Source organism: Pseudomyrmex gracilis, unplaced genomic scaffold (assembly GCF_002006095.1).
Source record: "Pseudomyrmex gracilis isolate BER0280 unplaced genomic scaffold, ASM200609v1 scaffold_67, whole genome shotgun sequence".
NCBI lineage: Eukaryota > Metazoa > Arthropoda > Insecta > Hymenoptera > Formicidae > Pseudomyrmex > Pseudomyrmex gracilis.
In genome coordinates, this window is record NW_018020651.1 from 268,879 (window position 1) to 282,896 (window position 14,018).

Here is a 14,018-nt window from a genome sequence, read left to right on the forward strand (position 1 = left end):
AAATTAATATTCAAAACGAGTTTCGCAGGGTAGTAATCTGTGAGAGAATTAAAGACCCGAGTAGCCGGGATAGAGATCTTCATGCAGTCACAGCTCGTTTGAGCGAATGCCTCAAGTGATTTCAGTTACACCTCGTTTGCGCGATCTGCCGGCGTTGGTTCTTATTACTTCCTCGAGCGAGGAAGCGGATTTTCAATTGTACCGCCGCAATGATGGATTGCAATTGCGGATCTTCGACGATGAGGGATAACATTGTTGATCGTTGATTCACGGTGTTACACTATCGGTGTAGATAAGTCAGGTAGTTGCTCGAAATGGAGTCGCAATTACAAATGTTTCGCGATGGTCAATATTTCGTAAAGAATTCCTCCGTCTCTTTCGATCTTTCGAACATAATTTAACATTACGCTTTAATAATTTGCAATTCGGTACGTATAATTTTCGCTTTACATATACGATACTTAGACGTAAAACTTCCGTTTGTCAAATCACACAAAAACCGAAAATATTTACTGCTCATTTGAGAAACGTTTCCGTATATATACATACGTTCTTTTCCCTCCCCCCGCTTCCTCCTCTTCTTTATTCGCGTTATGAATCGTTTGCGAAAAAATAACGCGCGAGCTTTTGAGATATTCGCGTAAATTTATTTTCTAATAGATCTTCCACTCGGACGCCTTCGCTGGCTCCCGGGGTCGTGTTTACTCGGCGTGGAGGTGGAATTACGAGCGAAAAGAACGGGAGATAGCGAATAAATCACGAACCACGGCTCTTCCACGTTATGCTAATGACACCTCCCGCATCCTGTGTATCCTTCGCGCAAGACGCGAAAGTTCAGACCGGCACGCCACGCGGCGTCGTTCTTCTTTTTACGGGACTCTGGGTAACACACCTCCTTGACGCAATTGCAGGAAATAAAACACTCTTTCTCGGCATTTCTCTACATTCAAACGGCTGAGTAACGGCGCGCGAATCTTTATCGTAAAACGTCGGCTGAATCGACGCGGATAACAAGAGATTCATCATTCGCAATCTGCATATCGATTCATAGCTGAATACAGCGAACAACTAGATTCTTGGCGAATAAATAAACGAAGAGGGAGAAACATTTCGAGACAGAGAAACGTGTGATTTTTTTTTTTTTTTTTTTTTTTTGTCGACTCAGCGCTGTATGATCAGCATAGCTTATCACGTCGCGCATTATCTCTCGACGATCCATTCGACGAAGTCTTTATACGCGATCGTCGCGCGTGTTATATTCATCGCATATGAAGGCTTTTCCGCTCGTCACGTCGCAACGTCACACGATCACGAATTCATGACTAATGCCGGCAATCGGACAGTCCGGTACGATGTGTGCGCGTAAAAGGCACGAGTAAAAGCAACAGGACCTGATCAACAGGCGAAGACACGCGCCATCGAGCACGCGCCGATAGATCTGACATCTCGACGCCCGACGCCATACACGTGACCGGAGGCTCGTTACCCGCGACCATCCTCCTTCTTCTCTCCCCTTCCACCTCCGGCTAATCCACCTTCTCTTCTTCTCCTCCATCTTCACCCCCGTGGAGGCCTCTTCCCGTCGGAAGACACGCGCCCGACGTCTCCCCTGATTTCCCAGAATCGATCTTCGGAAGATCGAATCGCCCCGCGCCGCTCGAATCCGAACGACCCACCGCCGATTGGCCCACGAGAGTTTCGTGGATCGGTCGTCGAACCGACTTCCCTTCTCTCTCTCTCTCTCTCTCTCTCTCTCTCTCTCTCTCTCTCTCTCTCTCTCTCTCTCTCTCTCTCTCTCTCTCTTTCTTACTCTCGACAGATTCACGATGCCAAGATGAATGGCAAAGTTAAGGAGCGCAGACCGAGATGGTGAAATCTGTTAAATGCTTGTAAACCCTCCTCGTGGCAAGCGGCATCTCCGCGCGATTATCTTCCTAGCATGGAACGATCGAGTTGCATGACGGGCTGGGATGTAATCCTTTTTAAACGATTCTAATTGCTATCTATCTGAGTGTTAAGAAAAAAAAAATCTCTCAAATGTCTTAGCAATTATAAATTTAATAACTTTTGCACTTGTATTGCAAATATTATCAACGTAACAACGATCTTGGGCCAATTAACGCGAGGTTCGCGTTCACCGCGGGGCCGCGGTCTCGTAACACTCCCGCCACAATTACCGTACGCGCGAGAAACGAGTCAGATGACCCCGGGGGCGAGATCTCTGCATCTCGAAATCCCATCTTAATAACGAAATCGCGCCGTCGCTCCCAGCGGGCTCGCCGGTCGAGGCGGGCGACCCGCGGCTCAACGGTGAGAAAGAAAAAATTTAGGCCAGGGAAGAGCGTTCCCTAAGTTTAAAAGGGGTATTCCTCTCGCATACCAGGCGGCAGCGAGCGGATCCCACGGGAGAGGAGAGACCGGACCGAAGAAGAAGAGAGAGAGAGAGAGACACAACGACGACGACGACGACGACGACGACGACGACGACGCCGCGCCACGACGACGGCCACTAAATATTGTGTTCGCGCAGAGAATACAGCTCTCGGGACACGTGTAAGCGGGGCCGCGGGATTCCGTATGAGCAGATCGGCCCGCCGATTATACGCTAATTCAACGCAAATTCCTTCCCGGAGATATCTGTATCGCTCGCATACATCAGCGCAGAGACCCGCGGTAGCTGCGCTGCCGTTGCTGCCGCCCGTTGCTGCTTGCTCCCTGCTCCTTCCTGCCCTCGCTGCCGTTGTTGCTGCCGCCGCCGCCGCCGCCGCTGCTGTTTCTCCGCTCCGGTCCTCGTCTGAACCGCCCGCGGTTCTCCCAGGCCGGCTTAATCAGTATCCACGGGAAGACAACTATATAGTCGTGGCTTACGTAGTTTCGCGCACATGTGGCGTGCATACGTCGTCACGGAGACATTCGGTCCCACGGAAGAACTGGTGGAAGTGTCGGGAAGGAGATGCGGTTCATTGCGAGAAGAGAATATTTCCGAATGAGATCGGTGATGTTGCTGCTGAGCTTCTCCCGATCGAGCAAGTCCGATTATTTCGAGATCTCCTTCACGTGAAAATACACTAATTGGAATTTGTCGACAAATTTATACACGTCTCGCACATGGATATATATATATATATATTCCAGATTTTATTAATAGTATGTAAATATAGTAAAGAAAGAAATTTAAAAAAAGCGCAGCATCCGCATCTTACCGAGCTACAATGTGACACTCTCGAGAATATTTGTATCTTGACGTTTGAGCGTTTTTGACGCGAGCGTGGTCACGGTCGGTGGTCATCTCGAATTATGTTAACGTCACGACGGTCTCAGCGCGTGTAGCAGATTAATTAAAACTCTAATTAAAACTTGGGCCCACTCGGTACGATGCTACTAATTATGTAACGTGTCAAAATAAAACACACACGCACAAGGCGATTGTTTTGTTTTCGTCGCTGTGCTTTTTCTTCGGCACATGATGAAAAGATGACGAGGAAGCGTAATCGCGCGATCGGGCGTTATACTTCGATCGCGCGCTTTCTCACGCGGTTTACGGAGTCGGTCGCGAGGAAGGTTAACGCCGCGCCGCGGTTGGAAAAGAAACAGGCTACCGTACACCCACGGTATGTAGCCGGTACTCCGGCCGAAGGTCCGGGGCAGAGGACCGAAGATATATCACGTTGTCGGCCGACATACCATTCTTTTGCGGCGCGGCGCGCGGCCGACACCGCGCGGCAGCAGCATTCACAAATTAAGGAGCGCCAAAGTCCACGGCGGCGCGCGGCGTAGGTATGGCGCTATCGCGCTTCATAAAACTTCGTTAGCACGCCCGAGAACGGGTGGAAGGGGGGAGGGAGAAGTAGACGTCCGACGACCCGGTCCCGTGGTTATACCCACATAAGCGCTGATGGCCCCGCGAGACCACCGTAAAAATTCATTTTGCACCTCGGCCGTGTAATTCAGCCGGATTCTTGCATCTTCACCCAGCCGGGGCCAGCGGAGCGTATTAGATGGACCATGTCCGCGCACTTCGCGGTTAATGACTTCGCTCGGACTGCCGCTACGCTATGCGCGGTACGTTTAATAATTGTACAGCGACAGCGCGCTCTTAATTATCCGCTCGTATACGCGCGAATTCCGTGTGCTTCACTCTTTCTATAATCCGTATAACGTTATAAATAACGTTATCTAATTACAAGAGAAAATTTTGACAAATTGTTCACGCAACTACGCACTAAAGAAAGGGTGAGTTCGTTGTATTTAAATTTTAATTTTCGATATTGCGACAAGTTAATTAATTAATTAATTTTTTTTTTTTTCAAACACGCGCAATTGACAACTTATCGGATTAGTAGATATTTTTTTCAACATTATTAGCACCACGTGGCGACATAATGTCACGCGAGTGTGTCGTGCACGTCTCCGTGCGTCGTTCGTTAATTTGCCGCGGAGACCGCGCATATAAAATGAGAGGAAAGACTCGCACAAGGTGTACTCTACGCCCTCATACAGAGGCTTGCCACGTGTGGCGGACGTACGTGTTTACCTCACGTACACGCTCGCGCGGGCGGGCGGGCTAGCGCGTGGTTCCCGTCATTAGGTACGTTAGCTTCGTTAGAATGAGTTTTTTTCCCCGTTCGCTAATGAGGTGGTCCGCGACTTGCAGTCCGCCATGGGGGAGAGAGAGAGAGAGAGAGAAAGAGAGAGAGAGAGAGAGCGGCCGGCTATGTACGTGGCGTACCGGCTTGAAGGGGGGACAGCTTCTGCGACGCCCTCCGCGCGCGAATCTGGAGACCGACACTATTTTTAATCTACCCGCGGGATGCGGACTTGATGGAATTAAAATGCATGTCCCGTTACACGGAGGCTTGCTTACGCCGTCGCCTCTACGCGAAAAACGTGTATCCCTTTTAGAGCGCGTCCCCTCTAATCGGGGGGTTCGCGAGTGTGTCGCGTTAATAGCTGACGTCACGCTATGGTTTGGTGATTAATTCTGGATATTAATTTTGACCGCGCGCTGGACCAGACCTCTCATATGGCCACGCGGTTTGGGGCGGCGTATATACATTCGATAGCCGAATGTACGACGTGGATAATTGAACGCGACTGTGATTAAGCAACTGCAAGAAATTCCGAACGATATTATGAATCGTAGCGTATTTCAGAAAGAAATATGTATTTTTTATATTTTTCAGAAAAATATGGTTTTGAAAGTGCATCTTAAGCGCGATATAATATTATCATCAATTTTTTCTCTTCTTAAGTTCTTATTTTATACATTTCTCACTATTGTAACTTTTTCTCTTTTTTTGTTTTTTACTTCTTCACAGCATTTAATTCAGAAAACACTCGCAAACGTTATCAGCCACTATCAAGCCAGGGAGTTTCTATCTCTGTGATTCACTGAAGTTTCTAAGTGGAAATTATTCAAGCTCGATCTATTTGCTCTTTCCGGCCTTCCTCGAGCCGTACTAACTTCTCTTCACTCCGACGGTAATCGACTGCCAGCCGGGATCTTCCTCTCTCGAGTTCCGCCCCGACGCGGGCGACGGTTCCTATTCATTCAGCTCGTCCCGGGTTGACACCCGGTCGTTGTCGTCGCTTAATTCGCGAATATTTCACCTCACGCGTCATCCCGAAAATACGCTACAGCTGCTCGCTTGTCGTGTCTACAATCGGGCCACCTTCGGCACACTCGCCGTCGAAAAAAAATCCGCCGGTCGGCTCATAAATCTTCGCGCTGATACATTTTTACTTATCACGTTCCCATCGCGCGAGCATCCTCTCGTCGTGGTCGCATAAAACTCGCGCGCGGCATTCCCTCGTCGTTCGTCGCACGATTTTAAACGACCGACGAACGAATTATCACCCCCGTCTTTCTTCGTGTTGCAGACGGCTTTGCATTGGAGCGCAAAACACGGTGACGAGAACATTGTTAAATTGATAGCCGGCACCTACAAGGATTATATCAAGAGCGTCAATGAGACCACGGTGAGTAGTATTCTTACATATGGTGTACTCATAAAATTAATGTCGGAATTATAAAATGTAGCATTGTGGTAGAACAGAAATAGCTCACGTATAAGAATATTTTATGTTGTTTGCGAGAGAGAAAAACAATGTAAGAGATAGAAGATAATTTTTAATTTCGTATGTATTTTTTTTCCGATCACTGGATACTGTCATTGGATGCCGCAGAATGGGGTAAGTGTCTTGTTTTTCGTTTTAATTAAACACTCTTTTTGTTTTTTTTTTTTTGTTTTTTTTTTTTTTTATTTAAAAATATTGTAATTGATCAAGATTTACGTATTAAAGTAACATTCGAAACAAGATAAGTCCCTATTTCGTACGTCGATGACTTTTTTATCGAGATCAAGATGAAGCGTATCGAATACACTCGGATAACATCGAGAGCGAGTATCCTCGGCGGCCTTTGCCACGCGTATAATTTGCCGGACGTACGGGAGATCGCGGGATCGGTTTAGGGGGCGAATCGTTGTAAGAGGTAGAACAAACGGAGAGTCAGTCGCGTAGCAGAAAGGAAGGAAGACAGGAAGAAAAGAGGAAGGACAGAGACAGGCGAGGCGCACAGAAAAGCCCTGTAGATAGGATCGGATGTGTGTGGTCCTGCCGCTTTGCTCTTTATAAGACTTATATAAGCCGGGAGTGCTTGAGCAGAGACGCCAAGCGGGAGGCAAGTACTTGGAGAAACAAAGAGGAAAAACCAGGTCCTTGCTCGTTAAGCCGCTCGCGACAAAACTCTTGCCCCCGCTCTTACGCTGGACAACAAAATTGCTTCAACTTTCTTTCACAGCCATTGAATTGTGTACAAAACTACACTTCTAACAAAAAAAAGTCTATTAGTTTCAGATTTTCAAACATGGTGAATACAGTATTGCAGTTTTTCACGAAAGTAAATTTTTATACCGCGTAAGCAATATTAATTTTAAGAGTCGAAATTAGTGGAACTGTAACAACTTTTTGAACGAATCGAACTATATCCTTCAAAGAGATATTAAATTAAAATTTTAAATTTGAAGTGTATAATTTACAAGGAATATATATAAATTATATCTTTTTGTTACTTTTGTTTGTCACGCAGTTTCTCTTTACGCTCGATAGATTTGGTTTTTTTGTTTTTCCCAATGTAATACGATTTCTGTCGACATCTCGCTTTACTTTTTTGCGTTTTTGTTCTTTTTGTTAAATTTTTTTTTTTTTGTTTTTGCTCTAAACTCTAAAATTAACGACAACATCACCAGTAATATTTTTTTACGTTCATGTCCTAATAAAAAATTTCACGTCGCACAACATAAAAACGTAAATTACATTATTTCTCGCGAATAACTTTAAGAATATAAATTAAAGAAAATGTATATAAGGATAATTTGCATATACGCGCACATATAATATGTAAATATTATGTGCATACACGCGTCTCTATTTTTGTATCTTCCCCAATGACAATCCCTAACTCGATGCTGCCGGGGATTAACGCCGGATATAATGAATACGGTCGTGCTCGTGTACGTACCGATGTAGAGTAGGTAATCCACACCCGGACGAGGGATCTGTCCTCGGCGAATCCTCCTCGCTCTGCTTTTTTTTTTTTTTTCACGACGCGGCTTTAGGAGCAGACTGCGGATCGCGCGGCGCAGAGCGCGGCGTAATCTGTCACCGGCATCGCTCCCGCGCTCCGGTGCTTTTCTACAGCTTATCCCGAGCACCGGCTTTTCCCCAATCCCACGGCAAATGAAAGAACGTAGGAAAACAGTAAAAGAAAAAAAAGCACACGATTACCCGGTAGTCTCGTAACGCGCGCGCAAAATCATCGCCCACATACGAAGGCAAGGTGATGCGATCTTATATTCGCGATGATAATAATTGCGAGCATCGATATAACAGTTTCTCTTTGAGATTGCTGGAAATTCGAAAAATGAAAAGATCTCAGAAAATTGAAAAAGGTATATTTGCATCGATGTTTAAAAAAAAAAAACTGTTATTGTTATTTTTATGCGGATCGTTATCTTGCTGAAAAGTCATTCGTGGCTTTATTTTTCTTCTGATCTGACCCATTTGTCACTCTCGGATTTTCAAACTTCGGTATTTTCGACACAGCCAAATGTTTCTCGTTGCAATGAACATCGCGTGTGCGATCTGACTGATGATGCTTTTAGTGTGAAAAATCATAGGGCATTTGTTCCGCTTTTTCGAACGCGCGTCCCGCAGCCGCGGCGGCTGTTTTGTTTGCTGGTGGAGAACGAGCTCTTACTTATCGTAAGAATTCGCCGCGGTTTCGCCGCTTTACGTCTTTTTTAATCCCCGGACGGCGTTAAAACGGGCGCGCCTGCCCGGACAACGGAGGCGGATCGCTGCAGTCACCGGACATAATCTGTCACCGGTACCGCTTCCACCGTGGTTTTCTACGGCTTATCGCGGCATCGGCTTGCATTTAATCCTCGCAAAAAACAGTGGCCGCATCTCCTCGTCCCTCCTCTTCATCGGGGGCGGGGGGGGAGGAGGCCTCGTAAAGCCGCCCGTGTGGCGCCTGCATCTTTCCTGGGCGCACGACAGCCAGCAACAATGGCGATCTCGCTCCCTTTTAGGGGTCCGTAGACGCGACCGGAATTTGCTTCGTGCAACGGGTGATCTGTTCGGAACACAATCTCTGATTAGGAGCCGAGTTTGTTGTTTGAAGTGTCAGAGAAAAGAAATCTAGAAAATATTCTTATTGGGATATATTGTGTGCTTTCTATATAATACATAATATATATAATAATTAAATAAATTTGTCTTCCTCATATTTTGTGTAAAACATGTTTTTTTTTTTTATTGTGAAGCATAAAAATTTTCCGATATTGGATAAAACTTGAATTAGCTTCGTGTGTTCCAGAGTATAACTCTCTGAAGTTTCAGTATACAATACATAATGTACATAATTTTATCTCTCTCTCTCTCTCTCTTTTTTTTCTCTTTCTCTTTTATCGCTTGAACTGCAACCGTTGAGTTAAATCATTGAAATTCTATCACGCGCGAAATATACGAGGCATGTAAAAAATGACTACACAATAGATCGCGGGAAACGATATTGCTTTTCCTACTGATTTCCGAACGGTTCCATGTCGAAGAACAGAGATATCTTCGAAACGTGCGGGCTCTTCCCCCCCGATTTTCTTCACCCTTCTAGAAAGAGCGGGAGAACGAAAGGTGCCGTTATGATATAGCGGCTCGTAAAAGGCGGCCCGCCCGTAGGAAAATATTAAAATTGAAAATCCTCAACGGTGATATACGCGTGCGTGATATTGGTGGCCGGCAGCTGTCCTGTTTCTGTAGACTGCTGCGAGAAACGTGAAAGAGCGAGAAAGACAAACGAAGAGGTGGGACAGGAAGGACGCGTTAACGCGAGTAGGCGTATTTGAGAGAGAGGAAACGGACAGAAACGAAAAGAAGACGAAGTGGCGGTAGGGGCGCGATATTGTCTCGAGAATCTCCGTGTGCCGGGACATTGCTACTTTAAAATATCGTCGCGAGCATAAAAAGAGGGTCTTTGCGCGTATGTATCTCCCTATGTACGGGGTGTTCCCGAAGTCGCTCGCTTGTAGAATTAGCACCGCAAATCTAGAGGATTAGGCTGTCAGTAAATTTTTTAAGATGCATTTTCCGAGATTATTATTACAATTCATTGTTTCGCGCAATGTATAATAATATATTCGTTTAAAATTGCAAATCAAAGTAAAGTTTAAATCTGCTTGACATTATTTCAAATATTATAATACACATCATCGCTACACAATATTTTCTTAAAACTTCGGTTAGGGTTCAGCGATCTCGAGCGTTATCGATATTTAGACGTGTTTAGGCAACTAATCGTCTCCCAAAAGATACGGAACACACGAAGAGTGTGCTACTTGTGCGACACCTCGTGCATGCACATCCGCGTACGAAAGGATGCGTGAGGGTGAGTGCGTGAATCGGGCAAGAGGGTGTCGCGCCACTTGTCGCGAGGACACACGTGTCGCATGCTATTGGAGCCGAAGCAGCGGCAAAAGGGTGACGCGCCAAGTCCACCCCGTTTTCTATTCTATATGTGACCGTACATATAACGTTGTGACTTTTTCGCGTCTACCTATAGGAACGGGGACTTTAAAGTGAAATAAATTAGACATTTCGAGGGGGAGGTGAATCGGCGCGCGATCCGACCAACCCTTCTCCATATCGGCCTGCCGTGGCAAGGGTGCGAGAACGCGAAGGGTGCGTTTCGATAACTACGATCGCGGTTTTGACACATTTGTCACTATCGTTTATTGCGCAGTTCGATATTAAACGCCACGATATAAACTTGCGCCGTCGTTCATGAACCCGGGCGCGATGGGACGATTTTTTAATCGCTTTCGTAACGCGACCAAATGTCGCGCTCGGCAAAACGATGTATCTCGAGGGTGATTTTAATTGAGGGTAAAAGCGTTGTACAGATTCAAATCGGACCCTTTTGTTACGCATTTTTCTGCCACGGGTTTTGTACATCGACGACAGAGCTCATAATGTATTACGATTATATGCGTACCGCAAATAGAATTGAAAACGAAGCGTGTTGCACATCCCGGCAAATTTAATTCTCTAAAAGCTTTTTTCTTTTGAAATTGTGCGTGTAAAGTTTTTATATTGCAGTAAATTTGACGATATTGACATTCTTTAAAATTAGAAGAAATCTCTTGCAAACACTTTTTATTTGTTAAAAAAATTATAAGTGCATTGAGTTGTTTGAAAAATGCGCTTTTTTAAATGAAACTTCACGTCTTATCGTATTGATTCGCATAATTTAAGCTTCCGTAAATGCTCATATACGATGCTGTTCGATGTTTTTTAATATCTGTGCGATGTGTATCTCGTGTACATGTCTCGGACATGTTGCCATCTACGATTAACGTCACCCGTTGAAGAAAACGCCATGAACAACCCAAGTACTTTATTGTTTGGAAGAAGCGATACGCGTCGGTACGTTTTTGACGCACTTGTTTTTTTTTTTTTTTTTTTTTTTTCTGTCTTCGTGCGCGCGATCTCTGCATATTTTATGTATTTTTAAGTGGATCATCCGCATTTTCACCTCCGCCGGGTAATGACTCGTGCACGCACACAATTACGCGCAATTTGTCGTACTTATCGAGGCGAGTATCGTGACCGCGGCATACATGGTACACCGCACTCTTTCACGAACGCTAGCCCACGGCAAGAATACGGTGTCCCTGACCGTTCGTACTTTTCACCGTAGATACTGTCTTGTACATTTTGTCGAGGCGCACAACATGTTCGAAAGACTTGTCGAGCGATGAATACCCTTTCAAATTGGAAAACAATGCGATGTGACGCATTATTTCGGTGCATTCAAAACTTATTGAATCTTTTCCTACGTCTTGTCAGTTTGTTTGTTTGTTTTTTATTTTTTTAATATTGTTCTTTTGTCATTCATGAAGATGTCTCTCAGTGCGCCGTTAATACTTGATTGAGGATTGATTTAAATTTAGATTCGTCGCTCAAAAGAGACGGGAATTGGTCTCTCTCACAAACATCCTATGCATCGCAGCGCTTCGTATTTTGCATACCTTAATCCAAGGCCGCGCTACTTTGTCGCTTGGCCGGCTCTTCTCGGTCGATCGGCTTTCAGTAACTTTTATCTAAATTAAACCAGTTTCCCTCTCGCGGAGAGAGTAAGAGAGATACGCGGAGCGTCTCGAAAGACGAGAACATTAACTTATACGATCACATAGGTAATATAAACGTGGGTTCTATACATTTAATTTTTCTTTTACTTAAAAAATAGATATTTTATCCGATAAGTACAGATGAACGTGACATATCTTTTATTTTACTCGTGAAATGTTACGAACAATTAATAAAAGGCATTTATTTTTTTAATTATTACAACCCGTTTGGATGATGTGATTATAATAATTCATATATCGCGAGTGCTATTACGATTAACACGATACTATTGTTTTGAGTGAATTGTCAGCCGCGAGCGATGGAATTTACGTATTTGTATATTATCTTGGTAAAAGCGAGCGAGAGCCATCGGGGCAATAGCAGCTGTTACTCGACGCGCTGGAAAAGCAGCTTTTTTTTCACCTGCCCAAGTCGAACGATACTAATTGCGAGATAACGTTCTTTTAATACTTCTGCAACACACAAGCGAGTACGTACAACCACACAATGCCCTGGAGACCTGACCGCGATGAAAATGTAAAACTTTGCACATACTTGTGATAGGTAATTCACTTTTGTAGATTAGTCAGATAGCATTTTCTGAAACAGTTGTTTCTTTATTGAGTTATTTCATACGAGATGAATATAATCGTAAAACAAAACACGGACTGCAAACTTACCATATACTCACCTCTGTTATTATTTCCGACACAAACATTTATATGTCAGGTGTAGAGTTTAATTAACTCAATAATGTGTCGCCAATAATGGCTGCTCATTTGTGCGTATAAATTTTAATTTATGCGAATCACAATTCAAATATATTTTATAATAAAGTAAATCCAATATAACATATCTATAAGTCACACGTTGCGTTACCACATTTGGCTTTTAATTTTAAACGTTGAATCTTAGCGCCAGTCGAAGTCCTTCATCTCTTACGCGGACAATCATCTACTGTCTATCCGACACAACGCCAGTTTCGAGCGCATTGTGTTCGAACGGGAATACGGAAGATTCACACATAAGAGCCGGATGAAAGTGCATGCGTGCAAGGGCGATAGGGGCGATGCACGCGAGGCTAGTTTTCGCGGCATCGCCGTTTCGCCGTCCCCTGCACGCACGCACGTGATTGTTTCGGATCGCGCCGTTGTCGCGGAAATGCGAATTCGCACGCTCGAGGTGATATTCATAATACGATGCCATTAATTACTCATTGTCTCTGCGACGGCAACGCGCGCTATCACCCTTTCTCTTTCGCGCTGTTTTCTCCCCTTCCATCCTTCGTTACTGCGTACGTCGTTGTCTTGTTCAGTCGTAAAAGCACACGGCAAAACGCATCCGAGCAAATCGTAATAAGATATGCAACAACGTCGGTACTTATAGCTAGAAAGGTGTGATACGGCTTCTCTATTATTTTTCATCCCGCCTTATTATGATTTCCTTCCAGCGAGAAAAAGAAAGATTGGCGTATCCTTCTTTGTACGGGACGCCGGAAACGGCGGATCGCGTCAGACGGGTGTATGCGTGTACAATTAGAGATACATTATTCATTAAACAACACCGTGTAGACTCCGAGAAGAATATATCTGTAATATATTAATAACGCGCATCCTTGCGTCAACGTGAAAGCACGTGAACATTATATCCGCGCGCTAACATTACACGCTCGTCAAATTGAGAGATATATTCCTTCGCTTTTAATTTGCTCAATTATCGATACGCTCTTCTTACTCTTGGTTGATATAATTATTATAATCACATTTAAACGCCCGCTACGTTTAACAGTGGAAAGATGAAAGATAACGTCCATTATTTTCTAAACGATTCAGACTATCTTACCTTCTCGTTTGGACAAAAACAAAAAAATAATTCTCTGGTTACTTTATAGGGTTACACAGCGCTACATCTCGCCATGCAATTCGGCCATGAGAACATATTCAATCTCTTGGTTCAAGTGTACGGTGAGTGCGCATTTTTGTTTTCGGAGACTGTAATATATAACGTAATACAAAAATTACGCAATTGTAAATTCTCATTAACGGATATTGATAATACATTTTTAGGCGCGAATCAGGAGATACGTGATCACAGTGGTAAAAAAGCCCGACAATATCTAGCCTCACAAGAGGCGGCAGTCAGCCAGGACACGTTTCACAGTAAGTATTTTTGTTTCCACGAAAATACGAGACAAAACACATTGGAACAATATAATATTGTAACTTTGATTGATCAAAATGATCTATCAATTTGTATCAGTTCGTTCGTTAGAAAGATTTATAAGTTATTTCTCTTTTTCATTTTTTCCCTCAATTTTTACACGAAACAAG

General features: G+C 44.3%; 1 protein-coding gene across 1 annotated transcript in view; it reads left to right on the top strand.

Moving 5' to 3' along the window:
* LOC109854464 overlaps nt 1-5,958 on the top strand; it is a 91,016-nt gene extending 85,058 nt beyond the window's left edge. The window contains exon 9 of the mRNA XM_020427566.1: nt 5,881-5,958. The gene's annotated coding sequence lies outside the window, so the exon portion shown is untranslated. The remainder of the gene's footprint in view (nt 1-5,880) is intronic.
* The last annotated feature ends 8,060 nt before the right edge of the window (nt 5,959-14,018 follow it).